This window comes from Camponotus vicinus, unplaced genomic scaffold (assembly GCF_025532165.1).
Source record: "Camponotus vicinus isolate PSW18456_S1 unplaced genomic scaffold, iyCamVici1.0 SCAF_1, whole genome shotgun sequence".
NCBI classification, from domain to species: domain Eukaryota; kingdom Metazoa; phylum Arthropoda; class Insecta; order Hymenoptera; family Formicidae; genus Camponotus; species Camponotus vicinus.
In genome coordinates this window covers 9,988,322-10,000,649 of record NW_028141945.1, presented here as the reverse complement: position 1 = coordinate 10,000,649, position 12,328 = coordinate 9,988,322, and the positions used below count along the sequence as shown (strand labels likewise).

General features: G+C 34.8%; 1 protein-coding gene and 1 long non-coding RNA gene across 3 annotated transcripts in view; both read left to right on the top strand.

The window, feature by feature from the left end:
* Kl-3 (dynein heavy chain 8, axonemal kl-3) overlaps window positions 1–12,328 on the top strand; it is a 207,218-nt gene that overhangs the window by 81,606 nt on the left and 113,284 nt on the right. The window lies entirely within an intron of this gene.
* Window positions 859–2,927, top strand: LOC145959256 (uncharacterized). The gene is made up of 3 exons (XR_014434956.1): window positions 859–1,106; window positions 1,386–1,470; window positions 2,503–2,927. It is a non-coding gene; the product is annotated as an uncharacterized LOC145959256 (long non-coding RNA).

Sequence of the window (12,328 nt, the reverse complement as noted above, 5' to 3'; positions counted from 1 at the left end):
ATTTCATTCCGAGTGTATACCGTAATAAATTGCGAAAATAATGCACACTATTTCACTCACTTATGCAGCGTGCGGATCGACAAGGGAGATTGAATATTTTAATCTTATTTCGAAGTGCGCGCACACATCCCTGAAAAGTCTAATTGCGCTGTATTTACTCTCAGTTTGTCAATTAGTAATTCATTTTCGTTGTTCCCATCACAAAAGCAATTTTCCTCCGTTGTACTCCGTTGTACCTACAACACATTTATTTAGTGTAGAACGCGAGTATAGAATGCGCGAAATCGGGGAACGCGAGGACTACTGGGTTAATTACGACCGGTAACGTGAATAACGGAATATCTCGTTCTGCTGGCGGACAAGCGTAATTATTCGCAGATTGTCTGCGAGTGGACCCGGCGCTTTATCGCTCATTGTTGATTTTGGCGACTGCCACGTGCGACCAAATTCATACGCGCTCCACATTTACGCCGGGAGGAATACGCGAGTATTCTCTTCCTCCACCTGTAACAACGGCGATCGATGCAGGGCGCGAACTTACGCGCCGTATACAATCGCGCTAATAACGTTACGCGTCACAGTCGCGAAAACTTTCATCAATAACCGGTAACGTAACACGCGCATTCACTCGGCGAAGCCGCTCCTCCGAACAATAACGTCGTAACGCTTGCGGGAATCTAAGGAGAAATTCTGTTTTCTCCTTTCGACGATGCTGAGAAAGCTAGAACGCCCTTTTGTCTTCGCGGTAAACGCGAAGTATAACCCGGCCGCGCTATTGAAACGCTCGCGACGTTCACACTTCGCCCTATCGATGCAGCATAATCGATAACATGCAGATAGTTTCGGTTGTCACGTCTCTTGATAAGAAGCAAAAATGCAGACTCGCGCTCCACCCGAGCATATTTTACAATGGTGCAATTTATTCCACTTGTTATCCGTATGTTTTTTTTTCCTTTATTTATTTGCTTCCGGTGCGTGACTTTGCCTCTTTTATCGCGTATCCGGAGGCGACTCAGGAGCAAAGCTCGAGGCTGCGAGGTTTTGGACTGTATTCTGGAGAGAAAGGTCAACGTTAAATTTGTAAACAACATGTTTACTCAGACAGTGTACGTAAATGAGTAGTATAGATCTTTGCTGGATGCGACGTGCATTTTAATCTATTTAACTGTAAATAATCTCTCGTCAAGGAATAATGATTGAATTTATGCATATTTCTACAATCGTGTCTAGAAAATAATATATTTAATTATATTATCTCAAAAATGTTGGACAAATTAAATTTACGAATTATATTTTCCTTGATATTGTTCAAAGAAAGAATTAAAATTCAAATTAAGAATTGGAAATTTTCTACATATTTCTTTATTCTACATATTTATTTATAGGAGACAGTCTTTTAAAAATATTTATTTTGCAATAGTAACATGATGTAATTAGTGAGATGTTTTTAATTTGCAACAATAACATGAGGTATGTGTAATTAGTAAGATGTTATTATTTTACGAGAAGGAAAGAAAGAATTAATTTCTTAATCATATTTTACTCTTAAAAAATGCAATTCATAGTTCATAACATAATTCATTTCTTTATGAAACTTACACCTGACATTTGATTTCTTCTTGATTTTTTGCGTTTGTTAGCAATTTAGCGAAATATAATAGATTGGAAAAAGAAATCAATTTTTCACATTTGAAAGAAGCACATATATATTTCAATAGTTTACGTAACCAGTAACATTGGCTTCTCGACATGAGAGAAGCGCTCCCTTTAACAAAATTCGCTTTTCAGAAATAACGTGCAGTAGTTGATAATAGGTAGATACGTTTCAATAAGTATTATTACTTTGCGATCCAAAGAGAAAAATAAAGAAAGGGAACCAGCAGGCTCGTTTTACGATATTACACAAGCGTTTTCTTGTTGTATGTTTCATTTTATTCGTTTCTATTTTATTCGCTTCAACACGATATTTCTGCAATAAGTTAAAGTATATCAATATTAAATTTATTAACAATATATATAGAGCCTGCTGTCAGTTTTTCAGGTTGAAAAACATATCACACAATTTTTCACAATGTTCACTATTTAGATCAATAACGTACCGCGACTTACGCTTTTTAGTTTCGTTATATATATTGGAGATATTAAAAGGTAACAGGTATAGATCTGTTTCATATTTTATTCCGCAATTTATTCAGTCCTTTGTATCGCGCATCCTTCACGTTTATTATTTATTTGTTTTTTATGCATCCGCGCTTTCTCTATTTCTTGCTCAGTGGTATTTCGAAAACATGAGCACGGATACTGGGAGATTTTTAGAATGCGCCGCGGAAATCAACGTTAAATTTGCAAGAAACACGTTTATTTCAACAGCCCGTATAAGTAGCCGCACTGGCATTCCAGCATAGGAGACGCCCTGTAGTTTTATAACGACACTAATTGCATCTAGCTCGTTCTCCCTCTCTCTCCCTTTCTCTATCTATCTCCTTCCTTTTCTTTTTCTAGAGCAAATAAAGGAAGAAAAAACGAGGTGGACAAAAATTTAATTACGGCGACCTTGTTTAGTGCTCGGCGAAACGCTGGCAAGCTTGGGCATCGGGTAGGAAACTGAAACGTTGTCGCTGCTAGTGTCGTTCTTACTTTTCCCAGATATATATGCATTTTCCTTGGAAAAGCAGAATTATTTTTGCGGTCTAAAATGAAACCTTAACCGTTTGTTGAATATGGTAATTTTAGCCAGTAGCTCTTTAACAGAGATTGGAAAGAAATCTTAAATCTAATTGTCGACGAGCGCGTATTGTAAATATTTGTTGTCAGAGATTTGCGTGTTTTATATAATTTGATAAATTTTTTATCGAACCCTTTATAATGCAATATTGTATTTGCCTACTTTATATTTCGCCTCGATATGTTTGCGTATGTGCATGATAATATTTACATACGATATTTTATAAAAAGGAAGAATATATGTATTATATTTTTTTAGATTTTTTAGTTTTGACAAATCCTTTAATATATTGACATTATCGATCAAATGAGAAGAGTATAATTATTAATTGGATGTATATATCGACGAAACTATTTCATAATTCTAGATTCTCAATGGAGCTGTAAATCAAGATATTTAATATCGAAAATTAGAAATTCCTTAAAGACGGAATCTTGTTTCTCTTCCTCTCTCTCCCTCTTTCTCTCTTTGATCAAATGTTTCCTAAATAGATTCCGAAATTCCTCCGAAGCTGAACTCCCGCTCGTGTTAGATACGTTTCTTGGTACATCCTGTATACGCGTTACACGCCCACATCTACTTCAGACTTCGCGGATCATGTATCACGAAGTTACGTGTCTGGGCTCTCGCGGAATCGAGTTTGTGTACGTGTCAACGTAATAATGCATTTTCGTATAGCGGATGCATGACGCACCGCGAAAAGGACGGAGGGCGGGAGGCAGGAGCAACAAACCAGGATGGCGTGCGTGAATCCGTGCGAGGGAGAGAGAGAGAGAGGGGAGGAGGGTGCGGCAAGTGGAAAGAGTATGAAAAGGGGGTGCCGAGTTTCCGAAAGGCAGAACTAAAGAGGGTGAAGCCGGAGGGTGAAGCCGAAGGGCGAGGTGACTACTTGCAGCAGTCAAAGCAGGATAAACTATCGGTTTGTATCAGTGTATGAAGCGTGCCCATAACTTTATTTTATCCTCCGGGGTTATATGTAGATTTATTGGTCGGACGTTGGACACGCTATTTCGGCGTTATTTATAGCCACGTCACGGCAGTGCGCGGCGCAGTAAAGTTGCAGAATGCAACGGCGCATGTATAGGAAGTATCGAAAAGAGTGTAACGGCTTAGCCCGCTAAAGCCGACGTTTTGTTACCGATGTTCGAAAATCTATTTATCGCGACTAAGCTAAATGTCTCTCTCAAAGAGAGAGAGAGAACTCGTATCGCAAACTCGACGATACGCCATTGTTATTTTAAATCGGTCACTTTCTTCCTCGCAGTTTATAGTTTTATTTCATATTTTTATTATATTAGTTGACAGTTAATTTCCGGCTGTCGATGTAAAAAGAGTCCTATATCGGTTCAAATAATAATGTTGAGTCAGTCTAAATATATCGCGATAAAAGAGCGATTCTTGTTGGTCGATTAATCATATTAATAGAGAGATATTTTCGCACATCTCGATATATGTCGATATAACTTATATATCTAATATAAATCATATATCTAATAAAATTAATTAGTTTCTGATTTTGACTGTCGCAACAGATTATTTCGTGTTAGCTAAATTAACGTCATAGCAGTTCTCATATGATCGTATTTACAATTTACAAAGCTAACTAATAAACGTGTTGACATATCGTTTCATAATTATTATACTCTCGAAATTAGTGATTACGTTTGGTATGACTACTTTATAGATTAAACTTCGCGGTACGCAATGAAAATGAATTAACGTAATAAGAATATTACACGTTGGTTTGAATAAAAGGAAACGCATTAAATTCATAAAAAATAAAATGACTTGACGATTTCACAGCATCCAATGTTAATGAGCAGCGCAGGAAACGAGTCGTTAATGAAATGAATCTTTGTTTTTTTATTATTGCATGACATATCTTGATCATGTAGATTTTCATAAAAAAATATTATTGGAACAGAGTCATGAGAATCATTGCCAACAGCGTCAACTCAATTAGAAAATACTCCGTAGCCTCAACTTCATTTTTCAGAATTTGCTCGATAAATCTCGCGATTGTAATTTTACCGATCTTCTTTTACATTTGTTTGAGCATAACAGCTTTGTAATTTATGACATTCCACATATCGGTATAATCGATCTTTCGATGAAGATTTTTAAAATTAAGTAAAGGATAAAATTTTCCCATTTTGCTGCTACTTATCTGAGATCTTTCTTTGGCAGGTTATAAATAAATAAAAAAAAACGGCGGTTTTATGTCGAAATTGAGCGGTTTTTTTGCAACATCCTGTACAACGCGTTATGAATGAAATATTGCTCGACAATGGGAAGAAAAAGAAAGAGAAAGAGAGAGAGAAAATTAAAAAGAAAAGGCAGAAAGAGATATTTTTCCGCATTTATACGTCTCGCCGCACGTATCACATGCCTTGCTCTTTTTCTTCTCTCGCTCTCGTGCTCTTCTCATCTTATCTCTTCTTCTCGTACGGAAGAAACCTGTCTCTCGAGGCGCCTTAACCCTTGACTGCCGGGGCGTAAACACGGAGAACGGAAGTCGTTACCCGAACCAATATTTCCGTATGCCATTCTTAAAAATCGATCCCTCGGCCCAGATGTTCTCGATCAGTCCCTTCCGTGCGCAGACTTTGAGGTGTATTTTTACCTATCCGAGCGCGCATTTATCCAAGCAGACTTCCGGCTTTGAACTCTCGTGCGATCGTTCTATCGTGCCCTCGGAGTTTAAATGAGTGGTATAGGTTCTTAATTCGGTTGACAGTCGTTCACTGGAAGTAAGGAAAAGTAAGGAAACACGGAAGCAAGTATTAAAGCATACATATATGCTTTATATATGTACAGGCTGTCTCACATAAAGTGTTACGAAATGCTTTCTCCGGAAATTGACGTCGTATAAAAAACTGTTTTAGAAAAAATTTATAATTTTGGGAGAGAAAAAAGTTGATGATCTTTAATTTTAACCAAAGTTATTTTTTAAGATCATAAGATCATTTCATGGAAAATCATGAAAACTTTTTTACACAAATCGATTCCTCAAAACATTCAACGTTAAGACGATATAATAGCCAAAAATTGAACAGTTTACGAGATTTTATATCTTAATTCGACATATTTTTTAGATAAACTATGAAATATCTCGTAAAATGTTCATTTTTCGATTATCTTGCTTAAATACTTTTCTGCCCAAAATAATAAGAGAAATCAATTGCTAAAAATACACATAATTGTTTCTTAAAAAAAATATGAATTCGTAAAACGAGCAGAGCTACTCTCACACTTTCTCATAGATATATTTTATTTTATTTTATTATTAGAGAATATCAATTTATTAAAATCAACGGATGTAAAAAAAAAAAAAAATAAAATCGAAATATATCCCGTCGATCACTCGATTGCAAAGCCCGGTTCGTTTGATACTGCAAAGCGATAATTCGTTCGTAATAACGAAACGATGACGGCAATCAGAAAAGTCTCTTGAAAATATTTTACGAGGTTCCAGCGAAGAATCGCGCGACGGCAGCAATTCCGACTGACTGGAAATACTCCTGGGCGTCTCTAGCATCCGCCTCCTACGCTTCGTTCCCGCGCACAGATCGGTAAGGTGGCAATCGCATGATAATCAGCGTCGCATCGTTATTGGAAATCCGATTTCCTTGCCAAATTGTACTCCGAATCGATTTGCCGGGACCAATGGGAATTTTCTTCACGTACCGCGCGTACGCGCGCATCTATATACTTACACGTACCTGAGTTTACACTCGTGCACACACACATACATGTACGTATATATATACGTTCACACTTGGAATCGGGTCTGTGTGGTGACTTTCAATTCCTCGTGTGCGATTTGCGTAAGTTTAGACGCTTATTCACAAAGTCGCTTATTCACATTCAACATTTAACGGTAAATGTGACGGTCTGATTTTCGTCTCTCCTCTCATCGTATATTCCTGTATCAAGGTAAATAAAATTCATGTTTAAACAACTGCAATTAGAGAGAAATGTGGAATATTCAAGTAATAAAATAACTCAAAATATAAACTGCATAAACATTAAACTTAGCTTTTTATTCCGACCATGATTCGAATGTGTATTACATTTATATTGGTAAATTTCGAAATATTTTACAAGGATAACGTTCAACATGATTTTTAATTTGCAAAATTTGCACGATTGCCAAGAACGTTATTTCTCATTTTAACTATTGAAACTTTGCACACAATTTGAAATATTATGTTGCAATCTTTAGTGTCCCTACTCTATCTGATTTTACTGTCTTTACTATCTTTACGATATAAAATAATCGAAAATTTAAAGGGAAAATCGACATCTCGTATTCAAGCTTGCATTACGAAAAATTCTCTACTGTTTGCGGATTAAAAGTCGAGCACGTGTCGATATACCGAGTTAAACCAATTAACCGATATAATTAGCTTTTACCTTTATGTCTTTGAAGGCAGTAAGCCTTATCGACATGGCTTACTCGAGTACAATAACGATCGGGTTAACCCACCTGCTTACGACACTTTCGCAATAAGCAATTATGTCAAAGTGCTGTTTAACTGCGGGTGTTTCACACGTGACGACGAAGCGAAAGCTTTTCACTGGAAAACTATGAGACATCCACGCGAATATGCATATGATCGATATTCGCTATACGAGCGGTTATTGTAACGAGAAATAATTACGCGGGTAATTAACATCAATGCGATTATTACATTTAACCACTCATTTGTCGCGACTATTGATTAGCATCGTGCTATATAATCATCAGTAAATTATTCGCTCGTAATTCTAATAGTCGATTTTACATTTTCAAGGAAATGACGCTAATTTAACCAATTATAATTCATAAAAATGAAATATTAAGGAGCTAAAATTATTGTAAGTACGAAAAGAAAATACTAAATGATCGCGGTTATTTACCTAGTATTTTACAAAATTGTACGTGTTAATGATTTAAGTTTTCGTTAAACAATTTACATTTAAAAATAATTCAGAAAATTGAAAAACTGAAAAAGGGTATACATTTTCACATATACGTATTCTCATGTTTCATTTATGTTGAAGTATATCAAACAGAATTCATTAATCTTGCATAAATAACTCTCATTATTCCTTTTTTCATCAATTTTCTCAATGATATCATTGTGTTTCATTTATTTTATTTTTAATTGCCACTCTTTCGATAATTCTACACCATTCTTGTTTCGACAAACGCTTTTTCGCACTAAAATTTATCTCACGTCGATGTTTTGACAGGAATTTGTATGGATATTTACTGAAAAAAAAAATTCAAGCACTCTCTTCTCTTTCCCTCTTCTCTCTCTCTCTCTCTCTCTCTCCCTCTCTCTCTCTTCTCTCGAAACATTCGAGACATATTCAATAGTATGGGCAGAGAGTGTGTTTTGCGGCCCTATATTATGTCGGAGCACATTCTATTATTGTTGACTGTGGATAAGCAAAAAATTCTCTTGCACACACACACACACACACACACATGCATGACTATATGCAACTACTATCGTACATATGACATCAATAATAATAAATAATCAAAAAAACTTTTCGATGAAAACGTGCATTATTTTATAAATAATTTGTTCACAAAAAATGGTAGTATAATTTTCTTCAATTATTATTCTATTGAAGCTAATAATTATTATTCTAATATTGATTATGTTGCGATTTTAATTATCACAAAAGATGCTCGATATTCTAATTCTAGGATAATAATAAATTTCTCTCTTTGCGCATCGACCGAAAATATACGTGGTTAATCTAAGACGACAAATACCATCGAATACGCAAGAAACTTGGAAGAAACCACAAGCGAGAGCATTCCTTTTTGCACGCCTGCTGGTTGGATACCACGATTCTCCCGTAGCTTAAAAGCAGCGCGGGATAGTGGCAAGGCTTGAAAATGTGGTTAGGCGAGAAAAAAAACCCATAAATAATCTGACCTGTTTTCGACAGCTCTCATTGTCGTCCGCGTATGCCGCATTCGTTTTCTACTTACTATGGTTGGATATGGCTCATTAATAAGAAGGATAATTTGCCTGCGTGCGACTGCTCGATTTTTTATCTGCCATTACGCACCAGGGAAGATCGTTTCAAAGAGATGCGGGGAAATACTTTCATCAATACGCGCGAGAGATCCTCAATTTAATTGATTTTAAATATTTTTTTACTGGCAAATTTATTTTATATTTTTATATATCACATATTTTATATATCACATTTTTTCTAATCATCTAAACGTATCTGAATATAAAGGTCCTATAGTGAAAATTTTATGCAAAATTATTATTTTCAACATTTGAGACAGATAGTAAAACTGAAATTTATTAAAGGTAGAAAAGCCAAGAGATGATATTATTAATTCATTTAATATTTAATCAATCTTCATATTTTTAATTTATAGTATGCGGATTTTCGGTAATTAATGATAGAATAGCGACAATATCGGTAGAACAATATAAATTAATTGGATAATTGATTTAGTGGCATCACTGAACTCATTTAAATTATAAATGCTGCTGTCAATCCAGTGATTTATGTAATTTATTCTAATATATTGAGTGTTTTATTTCAGCTGTACTACACTTTAATTAACATTTTTGTTGCGAATTTAACAAATAATTCGCTAAAATTTGATAAAAATAGAACGCTCTATATACAGTTTGACCATATTAGTAATATACTTTTTCATATTTTTTATTATTATACATAATATAACAATTACTAACTACTAGAAATAATTAGTTTTTAAAATTTTTTAATATTTAATTGCTTAAAATATGTGTGTGGGGAGGGGGAGAGAAAGAAAAAATCGATAGTTCTCAGTTTGAAAAGAATTTTTGTCAAATTAAGCCTTATTAAATTAACTAAAAAAAAATTAGAAGACGTACATTGATGCTTTAAAACATGCTCGTCATATGCATTCGTTTAGTCATTTCACTAAATTTCATTATTATAATATTGATACACTTAGTCAAATATTATGATATTTATTTCAATAACTATATATATGTGATTGCACGTATTCATATGTAAAGCTTATTTAAACGCAAATAATACATCTGTAAACATGAGCAATTGGAAGCTTTGGTTTTTATCAAAAATTATACCAAAAATAAATTGTACGATTTCGCAATAAATATAATAATAATCTATCACGATGACGATTTGACGAAAAAGTCTCTACGAAAGTATATCGATTTTCAAGGATATGGCAACAAAATATAGATCCACTCGCTTCTCCAAGTCGTTTTTGACTTCTTTTAGCTTAGAACGCGCTTATCGCGTCAGATGCAAGTTATTTTACAATTTTAGAAGCTTCTTGTATTCTTTCCACAGTCGGAATCGTGAGATATCACACTTCTGCGATCTCAAACACTTTCTGCTTCTTTTCCAAAGATTCAGTTTCCTTTCCGAGAAGAAATCTCCGCGTGTCTGATACCGGAGATTCCTCAGACTCGTATAACCATATTTATAGATATAGCATCAATCAGAGGAATGTACTGCGTTTGTTGTCGGCAAAACTAAAATATATAAAATAAATTCACCTGCTGAGCATGAATAATATGCGATGGGATAATAGCATATATCCGCCATATGTATTTATACAATATACATAGTTGTTTTATATGCATTTAAATCTATTTATTTTGCATGATATATTTTTAAATTATATCATGTATAAGAGAAACATAAATTCATGCTGTACTTGTCTTTTATGTGTGCGATAGAATATGGCGGTACTCGTGAGTAAATTGCTTTAAATATCAATACACCAGTGAAACCAATTTATCTGTTTAGCACATTGCCGCATGATATCATTATGATATCGTTACATCGAGCGTTTAAAGTTGTTATCTTGTTTACACAACGCAACGCTTTATATTATATATACACAGTGTCCAATGCTAATGATGATCGCTAATTAAAAGGGATATTGTTAGCCCAAATAAGTATCGCGCATCTATATTTATGCAAAAGATTATTTGCGAGTTAAATATCGACAAAAGATGCATGCTGGCAGGGTATAATTTTCAACATTTGATGGAAAGAATTTTCATATAGATATATAGCATAATGTATGCACATATATATCGTGTACATATATATATGATTCGCCGGCGAAGTTTGCATCTTCGTTTCTATCGGAACTGCACCGTGAATTTACTCGCGATGCAAGAAAAGACGAGCACTTGGCTTACTGGAAAGAAGTTTCGTGTTGGAGAAAACTTTAAAAGTACAAAATCAGGAGTGATCGTTAAATGAGGAAATGTACTGCTTCAATAATTTTAAATCTCGCCCGAACGTCTGCAGAAAATGCGGCGATCGAAGCGTGACGTTTTTCATCATCCGAATACGCGAAAGCACACGGTTAACTTACCGATTTCGGAAACTAGGTCGCCGATTTCAAAATCAGGAGTTAACATGCGAATAATGTTCAAAATCACATCGATGATATTGAATTTTGCGAATCAAGCTCGAATTACGACGGATTAAACAAAAGCAGGATTAATATTTTGATGAAAAGAATTTAATAAAACCGCATTATATTAAAAAATGGAGTCCCTATCGCGATATTTCGCGAATTAAATCCGTTATCGTTCAAACGACATATTGATTTAAAAAAAAACATTGTCGGTGAATTTTCTGAAGATGTTAAATCAGTAGTGGTAGAAAGAAAAATGATAAGGAAGCGATATTCTTTTTATTACATTAAAATAACTATTTTGGCGGAAAAGTGGGCTTTACGACAATGTTTTATTTCTATTCTTATACGACTGTACGCAATCGAGTGACTCTTACAATGTCATTTTAAACTCATGCACCCGCGAAACACCAAATTTTATTTGAGTCAAGCTTCCAAAACGCCTCGATGGGAGCTGGTTTCATCGTTTGCCATGCTTCTTCACACGCTTTAGGATATTTGCATTCACAATAGAGACGCGCCATACGAAAGAAAGAAGGGTCAACTTCATGTTTGTAAGCTTCTTCTATCCGTAACTCGATACATTGATATTCATTCTATTCATAATTCCTCGTAAGTTGCTATCATCTAGTCTTACTCATGATTTCCATATCGAATATTTTACCCTTTGTTCTTCGTGTATTGTAATTTCGCTTTATTTACGAGCCATCAACAATATAGTTTAATTAATGCACGTTTAATGTAATGTTTAATTAATGTCCAATTAATGTTTCTGAGTCATCAGGATTAAATCAAGCCAATTTTAAATGCTTGTCAGGCATCAACGACACACAAGATATACGGGATAAGTTTTCGCGAATACGAAATAACACTCCCTATCGTTAGTACCAACGTTGGTACATAGAAAATCCATTATACTAAATCGACACAGATGTAGTTTGCTAATATCGATGGCAGATGTACTGGCAATATTGGATTGCGGCACACTCGTTATAATGGGATTTACATTACGTTGGTGTGGTTATGATTGAATATGATGTACATCCGACGAACGGATCAACAAGTCACCGATGGCACCGAATATTAATCGAGGAGATAGAATTTATAACACCGATAGCACGTTATGCATTTAAATTTATCCCTTATTATGACTCGAATATGTCGCGTTATTGTGTAACCTA